Consider the following 13,214-nt stretch of genomic DNA (forward strand, 5'->3'; position numbering starts at 1 on the left):
CCACAGGACTGTGTTCTACAAAGACCAGAAGGGAGACAAGGACTGGCCTTGGGTGGGGTTTCATTGGTATATAGAATTCCTTGAGGAGAAAACTCCCTCTCTCAATACAGATCAACACCTTCCCAGCAATTTAGAATCTTACAGAGATGCCTGGGGGTCACCCATTTACTTTACAAAGGAGAGAACCGAGAAGAAGAAAAGTTAGGTGACTTACCTAAGGCCAGGAGTAGTACATAGTACTCCTGGGCTTCCAATCCAGCTTCTCTGGCACTAAACCCCATATGCTTTTCTCTACCCCCATGCTGTTTCTCTCTAATAGTAAGAATTTTAGGTCAGAGAGAGAAATCTATTTTAAGCAGGCAGACAATTCCTTGAGAAATTGGATCTAGAGTCCAATAACATATCTGCATAAGAAAATTATTCAGCAAATATTTGTTCAATATCTGCTAGATGCAAGATTCTATCATAGCCTTCTTGAGATATACAAGGAAGTACAAAACACAGTCCCTGCCCTCAAGGAGGTTATAATCTAATTAGGGGGAAACAAGGCTATTCATTACTGCTAGATTTTCCAATATAGATCCGCTCCAAATGTTTTGTGCAATTGTGCAAGAAATCATCAAAATGTCCGATAAATTCTGAGATCTGAGTCCCTCATAACTTAAGTAATCGAGAAAGTAAATAGTACAATTAAAATTTTGTATATGATAGAAAATCATATTCTGAAGGAAATGTGATGGCTCTGAATGTACATACATGCAGCCCAAAGAACTCATGGCCATGACCAAAGACCTCAGCTACTTATTTGGGAAAGTCACTTAACCTCTCTTGTCCTCAGTTTCCTCCTCTGTGAAATGAGCAGATTGGACTGGATGGCCTTGACGCTCCTCCCAACTTTAAGGTCTATAAACAAGATGCTAGAAAGTTCTACAACCAGAGCACAAAAATTGCCTCAAGGAGGTTACAATTATAACATACAAAGGAGTTGTCCTCAAAATCTTTCCCACTGGCACATTGGCATTAGTGCTGTCACTTGATACCTTGGTCCCTGAGAGATCCAAGGCAGGCAAATGGGACAGAGGGGCAGTGAGTTAGAACAAAAAGAACTTTTATGCCTTATTCAGAAAACCTCAGCTTTCATCTCCACTCTCCCACTCACTGGTTTGGTGACCTCAGACAAATCCCAATCTCTCTGACCCTCAGTTTCCTCATTTCTAAAAGGGGCAAAATAATAAAGGGCTGTTTGAGGAGGAAGAAATAAGATGCCATATGGAAAATATTTTGCAACTATAAAGCACCAAAGAAATGCCAACTACTGCAATAAAACATGCCTTTCTCCTCATTTTGGTCAGGTTACCAATTAAACATTGGGCTAAGAGGAAAATTCCATAGCCACCTGAAGTCAAAATTCAGCTCAGACAGGTCTGGGGGAGCGCTGAGGTCTAGCAGCAGACCTCAGCTGTCTGCAGCCACGCGGGACAGTGAGGTTCAAGAGCCATTTGGCTCTTCTGTACCCCAGATGGGGCTACTGGTGGAAATCTCTAGCCAAGAATACAGCAGAGGGCCAGGGCCCTTCAACTCCCAGCTCCATAAAATGGCAGCTGCCTCTCATTTCACCATATTCATATACCCACTTCCAGCAGACTGAAGGTGAATGCCAGGTGTCCCCTCCATGAAGCTTGATTAACTATTCCAATCACTATTTTGTAAAGAAAAAAACCACCTGCTAACCCTCCCCTTTTTTAAAATGCCTAATGAAGTGGTTTTTCAAGTCTCCAGTTTCTCTCATTGGGAGATGCTGTTCAGAACAGAGGAGTAAGTTGATGTTCTTTCCCTTAGGGGAAGAATGTCACTTGAATGAACCTAAATCCTTGTCAAGTAAATCAAAACATTCACCCTAACCATGAGTTTAGACTGTGTGTGCATGTGTGTGCACGTGTGCATGTATGTGCGTGTGTGTGTGTGCATGTGTGTAGAAATCACAAGTATTTGGGAGTCTGTTTTCCAGGTCTGGAATGCCTATCAATAAGTCTCTGTGTGTTCTATAAAATAATGTACCTGGGTCTCTAGGGATTCTCTGAAAAAAAGCCATTAAGCATTTTTCTAAGTGCTATCCCAAGAAGAAGAATTCTGTTGCTTGATACCTTGATACATTTTTTTTCCTACCAAAGTTTAACATTTCATTCAAATACTTTAAATTCAGGTGTCTGTGGAACAGGCTGACAATGTGAGTACTGCAATGCTTTTCTATAACTATAATCATATGGCCATTAGCAGTTTCAAAACCCTAGCACAGCTTCTAAGAAGCCAACAAATGAAAAGTTTGAAACTATTTATGCCGTCGTGTGCTTATCAGAAGAGTTAAAGCTCACCAGGGTAAAGCAAAGATAGAAAAAGAAACATACACATACACCACACACACACACATCATATAGGCACACACATACACATAAATACATACCACGTAGACACACACACCACATAGACATACATACACCCCTACATAGGCACACACACATGCAAACACATGCACACACATAGCCCTTTTTATATGAAAGCTTCCATTTTTAGGTCAATGATACCTGTCATGTATAACTTCAAAACTCATTTCACAAAGCCAAACGTTGCAAAGGACCTCATCATGATATCTTACAATGACACGAGATAGCTTGTGAAGGCTCCCATTTCCAGTGCTTCCCTGCCTTTCCCCCTAACCACTGCCTGCATTAAAACAATTTGAGAAAAATAGGCAAGACCTCACCATGACTGTGAGGCTGAGTAAATGCCAACTCAACGGTCAGAGAAAGGCCTCATCTTGGAACTAGGCTTTCACAGTAAGCTCAGCAGTTTTTAGCCGCTGGAAATTTTAATATAAAAATGCACTACCTTGTGTGTCAGTTTTAGCGAGAAAGACAATCACTATCATGATACATTTTAACAATAAAATCCTCTGGTCAGAGTTAATTTTTTTTTAAACAAGCTCCTATCAGAAGTACCAGGAAAACACAATTGCTACTGAAAGAACATCAGCAACAACAAAAAAGAACATTAATATATCAGTAACGTTAACATTAATAACAAGAAGACATGGCCCTACTTTGTACAGATCCGAATCTTTATGTTACCTTTTTCTACCTTCGGCTTCAGAATTTTCCAGCAACATCCTTGGGTTTGTAAATGCTCAGCATTGTCCAAGCTCAGTCTTTCAAGGTGCTTCTTTAAAGAATTGCCCTGTGCCCTCATACATATCCAAAATGAAACAGCATAGGCCACACTAGGGAGACATCAGATATTGGCTATTGGGTTACCTGTCTGTATCAGATCATTGTTTCTAGGAGAGTCTATCAATTTTTAATCCTTCTAGAGTTCTTGAGCGACGTAAAGAACGCAGCCATTGACCTAGATCAACCCCTTGTCTCATAGGAGCAGGAATCATTTTATTACCCATGAGGAAGACGTTCTTCAGTTATCTTTGAATATAATGGTTATTGAGTTACAACAGGTCATTTATTCCCTTGCTTGGGATAATGAATATTGAGATTCTGTCCCAAGGACTAGAAGAGTGGCTATTGCTTAAATTCAGGGCCATAGACTGAGTGAATAAATGTTTCTTGTCTGTATTACAATAGTTATCTTTATGACATGATACCATTTCAATAATTCATAGTTTTCTTTTACTGTTCCCTGTTCAAAGTTAATTCCTAACTCATAATTGGGCAGAAAAAAAGATAGAATTTTCTTATCATATGAATCAATTCAAGTTTCCTAAGATAACATAAAATACAGGGTTGTGTTTTAATTTACTTCTATGAATCCATAAATCAAATTCTGGTTTTCCATGACATGACAATGACATGCCATTCTTTCGCCAGGATCCTGGAATGTCATTTGTCTCAGCCGGGTGATTTTAATTCACCGAAGGCAATTCTTTTGTCATCAGCTATCAGCACCTCTACACCAATGGTATTAAAGATTGGCTACAGAACCATAGAATTTAGGGGCGGCTAGGTGGCACAGTGAATAGAGCATGGGCCCTGGAGTCGGGAGGACCTGAATTCAAATCTGGCCTCCAGACACTTAACACTTACTAGCCTCATGACCTTGGGCAAGTCACTTAACCCCAATTGCCCTGCCTTCCCCCCTCCAAAAAGCAAAACAAAAGAAAAAACACATAGAATTTGAGAACTGGGTGGAACCTAGGGGGCCATCTAGTCCAGGCCCCATTATTTGGTAGCTGAGGAAAATGAGCCCCCAGAGGGGAAATGACTTATCCAAGGTGGCATAACTATTAAGTGGAATAGCTGGGACTCAAGTCCAAGTCTTCTGACCCCAAGCTGAAGTATACTGAAAATATACTCTTTATAATTAATCCGTCAACAAGCATGTATTAAATGCCTACTATGTGTGCCAGGTCATTATGCTGGGTGCTACAGATAGAAATACAAAGAATGAAACAAATCCCACTCTGAATGAGCTTACATTCTAATAAGGAGAGAATAAGTACATATACAAAATGTAATTGCAAGCATATACCAAGTTATAAAATACTAGGTGTTTTGGAAGGGGTGCGCCACAAGTAGCTTGGATCAGGAAAGGGTTCATGGTACCTGAGCTGCATCTTAAAGGGAGAAAGAGGCCATGAGACAGAAACAGAGTGAGTAAATTCCAGGCATGGATGCTGGCCAGTAAGAAGGCATGGAAGTGGAAAATGAATTTCATTTGTGAATAACAGAGGCCATTTTGGGTGGATTGCAGATTGTGGGAGAAGGGTTAGCCCAATAAAATTGGTAACAGGCTGGGACCAGACTATATAGGACTTTAAAAGTTAAATCTTATCCCACATCTGGTTTGTTTAGAATCTGAGTGTGGCCTCTTGTTACTTAATCCAGGACAGAAGGCAGCTGAGCTGTGGTTAAGGAAGGGAGGAGCCACTGCCAATATCGGCTTCACCTCTGAGTTGGCAGCTAAAAGCAGGAGTCCCAGAATCACAGTAGCTCAGTGTAGGAAGTGCCATTCAAGGTTAACTGGTCCGATCTATCCCTAAAGAGAAGTTTCCTTTACAATACCATGGGATCAAGGCTTTAGAGCTGGAAGGAACCCTAGAGATTGTCAGGTCCAATCCCTTCATTGTACAGATGAGGAAAATGAAGTCCAGAAAGTGGAAGCAATGTGCCCAGCATCACAGCCAGCAAGTCACCAAGTTGGAATTTGAGCCCAGGTCCCCATCCAGTCTCTGTTGACTGAGAGCCATTCACTTCCTGAGGGAACCCATCAGATCTTCTGGATAAACCTGAACCCACCTCTTCCTAACTCATCCCCACTCATGCCTTCCTCTGCCAGGGCCCCGCAGACCGGGTATCATTGCACAGAGAGATCACCTCTGACACTTCAACTCTGCTCTGCCCTGGTTTTCTCCAGGAGAAACATCTCCAGTGTTTCAATGGCTCCCTTATGGCAGAGGCTCCTGTCTCCCCACTATTCTCTTCTAGATATAATTTAATTTGTGAATGTCCTTCCTAAAATGGAACACAGATCAAAATGCAGTGTGCCAGGTGGACTCTGGCTGGCCGAAGTGCAATGGCATTATCATATTAACCATATTTTATGGGAAACTCCCTCCAACCATGCAGGTGAACAGTGCCTAGTACCTTAGTGAGGCTCAGTAAATGTTGGTTGATTGGCTGATTGCTGTATGGCTAGAATGGCAACTTGTCTATCAGCGGTGGCTTTGGAGCACTGCCTGGGGTACACTTACAGAGTTGGAATGGGTCAGAGGCAAGACTTGAATTCAGGTCGTCCCCACTCAGAAGCCATCCCTCTACTAATTATGCCTGCCTGCCTCCCTTGCAGGCTCAGATCTCTAGATACTGCACTATGAGGTGCCTGTTAACTTCTGTGCTGTCCCTACTATTCACTGAATCATATATTAGATGATGTTTCTGATGTTACTTCTGATAGTTTCATTATGTCTTTGTCTATATTCTTCTGGTGTTTTCCCTTCATTCTTCTACTCCAGGATTTTTTTTTTTTACAAATGTATCTGCACTCTTATTTGCTGCTTGCCTTTTTGTGAGGTTTGATGTTCTAGTGAGAATTTCTATCAATTTGGGGTTTTTTTGAGGTGCCATGCTGCCACCCTGCTTCTCATTCTGCCTTCTCTTGGCTGTTCCCTTCAGAGCCTACTTTGTATCATAGTGATTTGTGTAGCTGTTATCTTGGGGGCCAGCCTGGCCATTGGCTCTCTGAGGTCAGAGAACCCTCTTCCCTAGCCTTGAATCTTCCTCAACATCTAGGACAGGGCCTTGTCAATAAGCTCAATACTTGCTCATTTTTTTTAAAAAAAAGCTATTTAGTAGCTAAAGTCCTACTTGGAAACATAAACACAGGCTAAGTGATTGCTAGATATTCTGCTAGCCCTAAATTCTTGAAATTTGGCTTTATTAAATCAGTACTCAAAGACCTGTCCAAATCAGAAATAAATATGTGCTCAATTCAAAAGGATGGAGATATTGGGCATAACAATAACAATATTTCTCCAGCTCTTAAAGGCTTACAAAGTACTTTATCCGTATGATGGCAATGGCTGCCTCCCAATGACCCAGGGAGTAGGTGCCTTTCGCAGTTTATAGGCCAGGAGGCTGGTGAGCTCAGGGCAACAGAGAGAGTTGGAGACAAGAGGAAAACTGAGTCATGCCTGACTTCAAGTCCAAGAGCCTGCTTAGTCTATTCACTCTGCCCCCTCTTTGTCTTTGCTGACCAAAATGGTTTTTTCCCATCAAAACATATATGTGTATATATACACACATATACATGCATGCATGCATGCATGCATACATATACACAGGAGTACTTTAAGCATATTTGTTGATTTGGGACTTGTCATATATGATGAAGTGGAAGACACACTGATTGACCCAAGTATCTCTCTAGAGAAGTCAAGAACTTTTGAGTCGAAAATGAATTCCCTATATAAGATTTTAGATGTCAATCAATCAACGATATTTTTTAAAAAGGAAATGGTAAAGACTCCGAGTGATGAAATAATTGCTCGGGAGTAATGAATTTCATTCACTTGGCACTAATGTAATTTAAGAGGGCAGCACCCAGTGTGGTGGAGGAGCCAGGGTCTGTCTGGTGAGCCAGAGTGCCAGTGTCTGCAATGTGAACATTGTACAACCTTGGGTAAATAGTTCATCTCACCAAGCCTTTATCATGTCTACAATGTCAAACACATAGTGCTGGGGTGCAGGACACTAAGACAAGAGGTTACAACATCCCTTCCCTGAAAATGCTCACAATATGATAGCAAGAATAAGGCCCAGGGCGGCCAGGTAGCACAGTGAGTAAGAGCACTGGCTCCCGTGCCAGAACGACCTGGAGATCAAATCCCGGGCTCACACTTAGCACCCACCCAGAAACACCTGGCCTTGTAACCTTGAGCAAGTTACTTAACCCAATTGCTTAGGGGCAGCCAGGTGGCTCAGCGAGTAAGAGCACTGGCTCCAGTGTTGGGATGACCTGGATCAAATTCGGGCTTAGATACTCAGCACCACACCCAGAAATAACTGGCCTTGTAACCTTGAGCAAGTCACTTAACTCCAATTGCTTAAAAAACAAAAAGAAATAGGATTTGGAGGCTGAGACCCTGGGTTCAAATTCCTGCTCTGCCACTGTGTAACACTGAGAAAGTCTTTTAATCTCTGGGTCTGTTTCCATACCTAGAAAGAGATGAGATTAGAATAAAAACTGCCTTCTAGTTCTAAGCATGATTCTCTGATCTTAAATTGCTGTCATAAACAGAAACAGGGAAGATGGGAGGGGAGGGGAGCATTAGTGACAAAGGCTGAGCTTATCATTCTACTTGTGGAAGGGAGAAGTTCACAGTTTTCTGAGAACACAGAACGCTCTTCAAGAGAACCTTACTGAAAAACGTTTAAAACAGAAAAGATTAAGGAAGTGGATATGAAAGTTACAGTGCTGAAAATATGCCAAACATTACTCATAGACAGGGCTGTGCCAAATTGAAGTAAATTGTCTGTACCCATAAACATGCTCTACCAACCTTCTTTCAACCCAAAGGGTCTCTAGAATAGCTACTCCTAAGATAAAAGTACTGTGGTTCCATATCCATTCAAAGCTATAACTTATGAGTCCCTATGGATGTGCCTATTTTTTCTCGCCAGCCAGTTCAAAAGTAAAGGTATTTCATCAAATAACATAGTAAGAAAATTCACAATAGGAGATCCCTCCCCATGAATGCAGGGTATACCCCCCCCAAAAAAAGTACACATACCATCTGCAGAGAGAATGAACATGCATGGGGCATAAAAAGGACACGTGAGGAGCAAGCGTGACCACAGCACACATAATAAGGTACAACTGATACCCTGCCAATGTCTTCTGGCGACATCACCAACCTGATGTCATGGAACCTGCTTCCTAACATGTGTGGCATCTCTGATGAAGACCTTGCCTTTGGGACCCACTGGTGTTGTGGTAATTGCTTAGCATGGACATTGCTTCCTGCTACTTAATAAGTGCTTCTTACCCAACCAAGCTATCTGAGTTCCAGTCTGCTAGCATCTGGTGGCTAGAATGACTTCCTCATAAAGGCAGGCTGACAGGAATTCTAGGTATTATGGCACCAAGATAGGATTCGGTCTTTTAGACCCCTAAAATTTTGTCAGTATAAAACTTCATTTTTGGGGTGGCTAGGTGGCACAGTGAATAGAGCACCAGCCCTGAAGTCAGGAGGATCTGAGTTCAAATGCAGCCTCAGACACCTAACACAAAAACCTTGGGCAAGTCACTTAACCCCAACTGCCCTCCAAAAAAAAAAAAGCAAAAAAATCCCTTCAGTTTCTCTACATATTATAGATAATTTCCTATGATTATTTCAACATTTGTGAATATAGCACCATCCTAGGTGTAAAGCTACATACCTAAGATATTCATGCATAAGGGATAGCTAGAGATTAGAGGAATTCTAAGGAGATTTCAACAGAATATTAGAGCTGAAAGGAACCCAGGGTAATTTAGTCCAGCCCTCTCACTTTACAGATAAAGAAACTGAGGTTTGGAAATTCCAGTGACTTGACCAAGGTCACATAGATAATTAAGGAAGAGAGCATGATTTCCTAACATGCAGCAGGATAAGATAATGCACATAAAGGACATTAAAATTCTGTAAGTGGGAGAGGCGGCACCATAGCCTGGCGCCATGGGATTTCAAAAGCGGCGGCTTCTCAGCCGGAGCGGACAAAGCGTTAGACTTGGAGTCAGGGACAGCCAGGCTCAGAGAGCTCCCTTGGACTTGTCACACGCCTCCGTCGGAAGGGCTCCTGGGTTCCTCAGGGTCATATTTGGGTCGGGGGCACATTTGGGTTTCAGCATGAGTCGAGATCAGTCTTTGCTACTGAAGTATCCCCAGGGTGTTGCAAGGATCCTCGTGTCCACAATTTTCAATGCAGAATGGTACAATAGTAGTTAGACAGGTTTGGGGGCAGGTCTCCACCTATTCTCATCTGAAGCAAATCCTTACTGAAAATGTAAATAACGCCATTAATAAGTTCTGTGTGAAGAACACTCTGCCAGATCTGCTTAAGCTGCTTAAACAGGCAGAAAATAAAGAGACCACTTTAATGATTTCAGAAAATTGTGTGGGAGAAAAACTAAATTTAGTCAAAGAGAAAGAGGCCCAAGTATCCCATAGGTGCATATAAAGTGACTGAGTTAGTTATTCCCAAGAAAGAGCAGGGTAGGAAGAGGAGCGGTTTAGAATTGGCAGGTCACAATGACTTAATTCTTCTATTGAATATTTATGCTTTCTTGGAGAGCTTTCCCTAATGGCATCACAAAATAAATCCCCCATAACTCTAGTTCTTCAGGAAGAAGTCAGTAGATCAAAACCCTCAAAACAGGATGGCACTGGGGGGGATCAACCCCCCAGAAGATCAGTCAGTTTGTGTGCAGCCGAGGCAATCCGGAGGCTTTCTCAGGCTCCAGATATACCTGCCCGGAGCACAGCAAGCCCACAGCAAGCTGAAGCCGTGCTCTCCTTAGATCCTCATTTTCAAGGAGGAATGCTTCCATCCCAGCCTTTACCAAGCCCCAACTCATTCATCAGAAAAATCGCAAATCCCACCTTTGGTAGGAGGTAACTTAATGGTGCTATGGGTAGAGAGCTGGCCCTGGCCTTAGGAAGAGCTGAGTTCAAATCTGACCTCAGACCTTTACTGGCTATGTGCCTCTGGGCCAGACATTCATCTCAGTTTCCTCATCCATAAAATGGGGACCATAATAATAGCACCTGCTTCCCAGGATTGTTGTGTGGATAAAATGAGATAAATACATAGTGTTCTCTCCCCTGATCCTCCCCCTCCCACCCCCCACTAGCTATTATTATTTCCAGGTCCACCTCCCTTAATGCTAGTGATTTCCTTCTAAGATTACCTTCTAATTATTCTTTATATAACTATAGTTTATACACAGCTATGGGCATTTTGTCTCCACCATTGCAGCTCCTTGAGGGCAGAAACTGTGCTTTTGACTTCCTTTGTACCCCCAATGCTTAGCACAGTGCCTACAACAAAACGTTCTTGTTCAGTCTTCATTTTCCAAGAGGACATCATAGAGTCATGTGTCGATTCATGTGTGAATTGGGTTTCAGTGAGGCACAGTCACACAAAGTTGTCAGCCTCACTCTCTTCCCAAGGCATCAAAGTCCAATGACAAGGCCAAAGTCAGGATGACTGGTGTGGCCTGGGATGCAGCAGGTGACCTTGGCATTTTCATTTCTGACCAGCTCTAAGTGCTCCCCAGCGCCTGCTTCAGTCACCTTCACAGCCACTGGAACAAAGTCTTCTCAGGTGCCCTTTCCGCCAGGAGAAGTCTTCGTGCACTTGGGGTAGTTACCACCTAACTCACCAGTGGGTCTGAGGCCTCTCCCTCACCCTCAACCTAGTTTAACCCACCAGCCCAGACAGTTTTACTGGGGTGTGGCCAACTGCACAAGCTACAAATTCTTGGAGTCCCAGGTGAAAGTTGAAATCATAAGCATGTAATAAAGGTTTGTTGGCCATCTGATCTGACTAGAACAAGCTTCCCAGAAGAGGATTCAACACTGTAACACCCAAGCCCTTACCCCCAACTCTAGGTAAAGAAGCAGCTGTCCCCAAATCATCACTCCAAACACAGACCAGAGAATAAGGGCCTTGAACCTCTTCCTATGGATATCTTAGGGCTCAGCCCCAGGACCTTAGAAGCAGTAGGTTTAAGGCTTGGTTTGGGAGAGGCACAAAGTATGCAAGACTTCCCCTGAGGCCATATGGCAAGAAAAGCCCTGGAGAAGTCAGAAGACCTGGCCTGAGCAGCTGAGATTCTCTCTCTATTGGACTTTGCCCCCTAGCTGGCACACAGGAGGCTATTTCATAAGGGATTGTTCCCTCCCTCCCAGGCCAATACAAGGACCCTGAAGGATTCACCCAGCCCGGATAGGTTTTATCTAAGACCAGCCCCACCCAGCTCTTCAATACCATCATGTTTCTCATTTGAAGTTCTCAGACTCTATGGAAACCTTACAAGGCAAGGGGTCACCTTGGTGACTTCAGCTGACAAGTTGTGGTTGCTACAATTGTACTGGTCATGTTTCTACACATAATCAAGGAAATACTTTTCTCTGTAAGATCGATTTCAGTTCCAAATAATAAAGGGCTCAAAGTCGAGTACAATGCAGCTGTTGACAAGTCTCCTCAATCCCTGCTTGGACCTCTTTTTCTTCCCCCGTTCAATAAACCCCAGTGGCTCCCTAATACCTGCAGGACCAAATACAAAAACCTCGGGTATTCCGATACCTAGCCCCCTCCACCCCCTTCAGTCTTCATATACCTCACCCCCCCAACACACACACTCACACCATGACCCAGTGATGCTGGCCTCTGCTGTTCCTAAAACAAGATGTTCCATCCATCCCCTGTGCCTCCAATAGAGCCCAGAGGCAACTCGACTATGTGTTGCGCTTGAGTTTGGAATCCTGGCTCTACAACTTACCAGGCGAGTATCCTTGGCCAAGTCACTGCATTTCCCTAGGTCTCAGCTTCTTCCTCGGTAAAATGAGAGGGTTGGATTCGGAAGTGGCTCCCAGCTGGGGCGACCACCCGGCCAAGAAATCCGCGTTCCTCAGTGACACAGAATCAGTCAAGGAGCATTTAGGAAATGTAGGGAGGATGAGGAGAAGCTGCTCCTGCCTCCTCCAGGCCCTTCACCGGATTCACTCCAACCAACCTTTATGGTGAGCGGTGCAGGTGAGAGAAGCCAGCCTTGGAGTAGAGCGGACCTAAGCACAGATTCAGCCTCAGACGCCGACTAGCTGAGCAGCATGGGCACGTCACAGCCTCAGTTTCCTTATGTGTAAAATGGACGGAGGGTTCAAGGGTCTCAAAGGTGCCTTCCTCGTCCGTAAAATGGAAACAGTAATAGCACCGCTAAGGGGTTTCGGAAGATCTAAGGAGATAATCCCCACCAGGCGCTGGCACCATAGCCTTTATATAATCCCCCTCACTGGGGAGAGGAACCCGATTTGTCATTTCCCCCGATGAGCAAACTCTCTGCGTGGCCCGGGTTGGCATCGGCTTGGCGACTTCACCCGAGGGAGCTGGCCTGGAACCCGGACGGGCCGGACCCAGAGCCGAGGGGCCGGAGGGACCAAGGAGGCCGACCCCTCGTTTCACGGAGGAGACTCAGGGTCGGGTCCGGGGGCGTCGGGGGCCTTCTGAGGAGGCAGCCCCGAGGCTGGCGGTGCTCGGGATCATTGATCACAGGACCCTTATCAGGGATGAGGCTGCGGCACGATCAGCCCTAATAAATGGAGGTCCCCCGGGCGTGGCGGATACACTTTGCAAACCTTAAAGTGCTCCTAGAAAAGCTGCCTAGGGGCGCCCGCTGGCTGTGGTTGGTGTGGCCACGGGGCCACTCTAATCTGGTCTGTGGCCGTCACTGCGGTTACGAATTCCCGACCCCACTGGGGTGTGCCATTTCCTCCTCCAGCTCATTTGACAGAGGGGGAAACTGAGGCAGGCAGGGTGAAGTGACTCGCCCAGGGTCACACAGCTGGGCAGCGTCTGGGGCCACATTGGAACTCGGGTGCTCCCCACTGCAGGCCAGCGCTCTGCGCACCATGGCGCCCCCTCGTGGCCCCAGACCAGCTAGAGCCGGGG

General features: G+C 44.6%; 1 protein-coding gene across 1 annotated transcript in view; it reads left to right on the forward strand.

Annotated features, from left to right (window-relative positions):
- Window positions 1-13,214, forward strand: part of TKT (transketolase) — a 495,005-nt gene that overhangs the window by 370,114 nt on the left and 111,677 nt on the right. The gene's annotated exons all lie outside the window — the stretch shown is intronic.

Source organism: Petaurus breviceps, unplaced genomic scaffold (assembly GCF_028583685.1).
Source record: "Petaurus breviceps papuanus isolate PSGF00001 unplaced genomic scaffold, PetGlider_PUasm1.0 174, whole genome shotgun sequence".
Classification (NCBI taxonomy): Eukaryota; Metazoa; Chordata; class Mammalia; order Diprotodontia; family Petauridae; genus Petaurus; species Petaurus breviceps.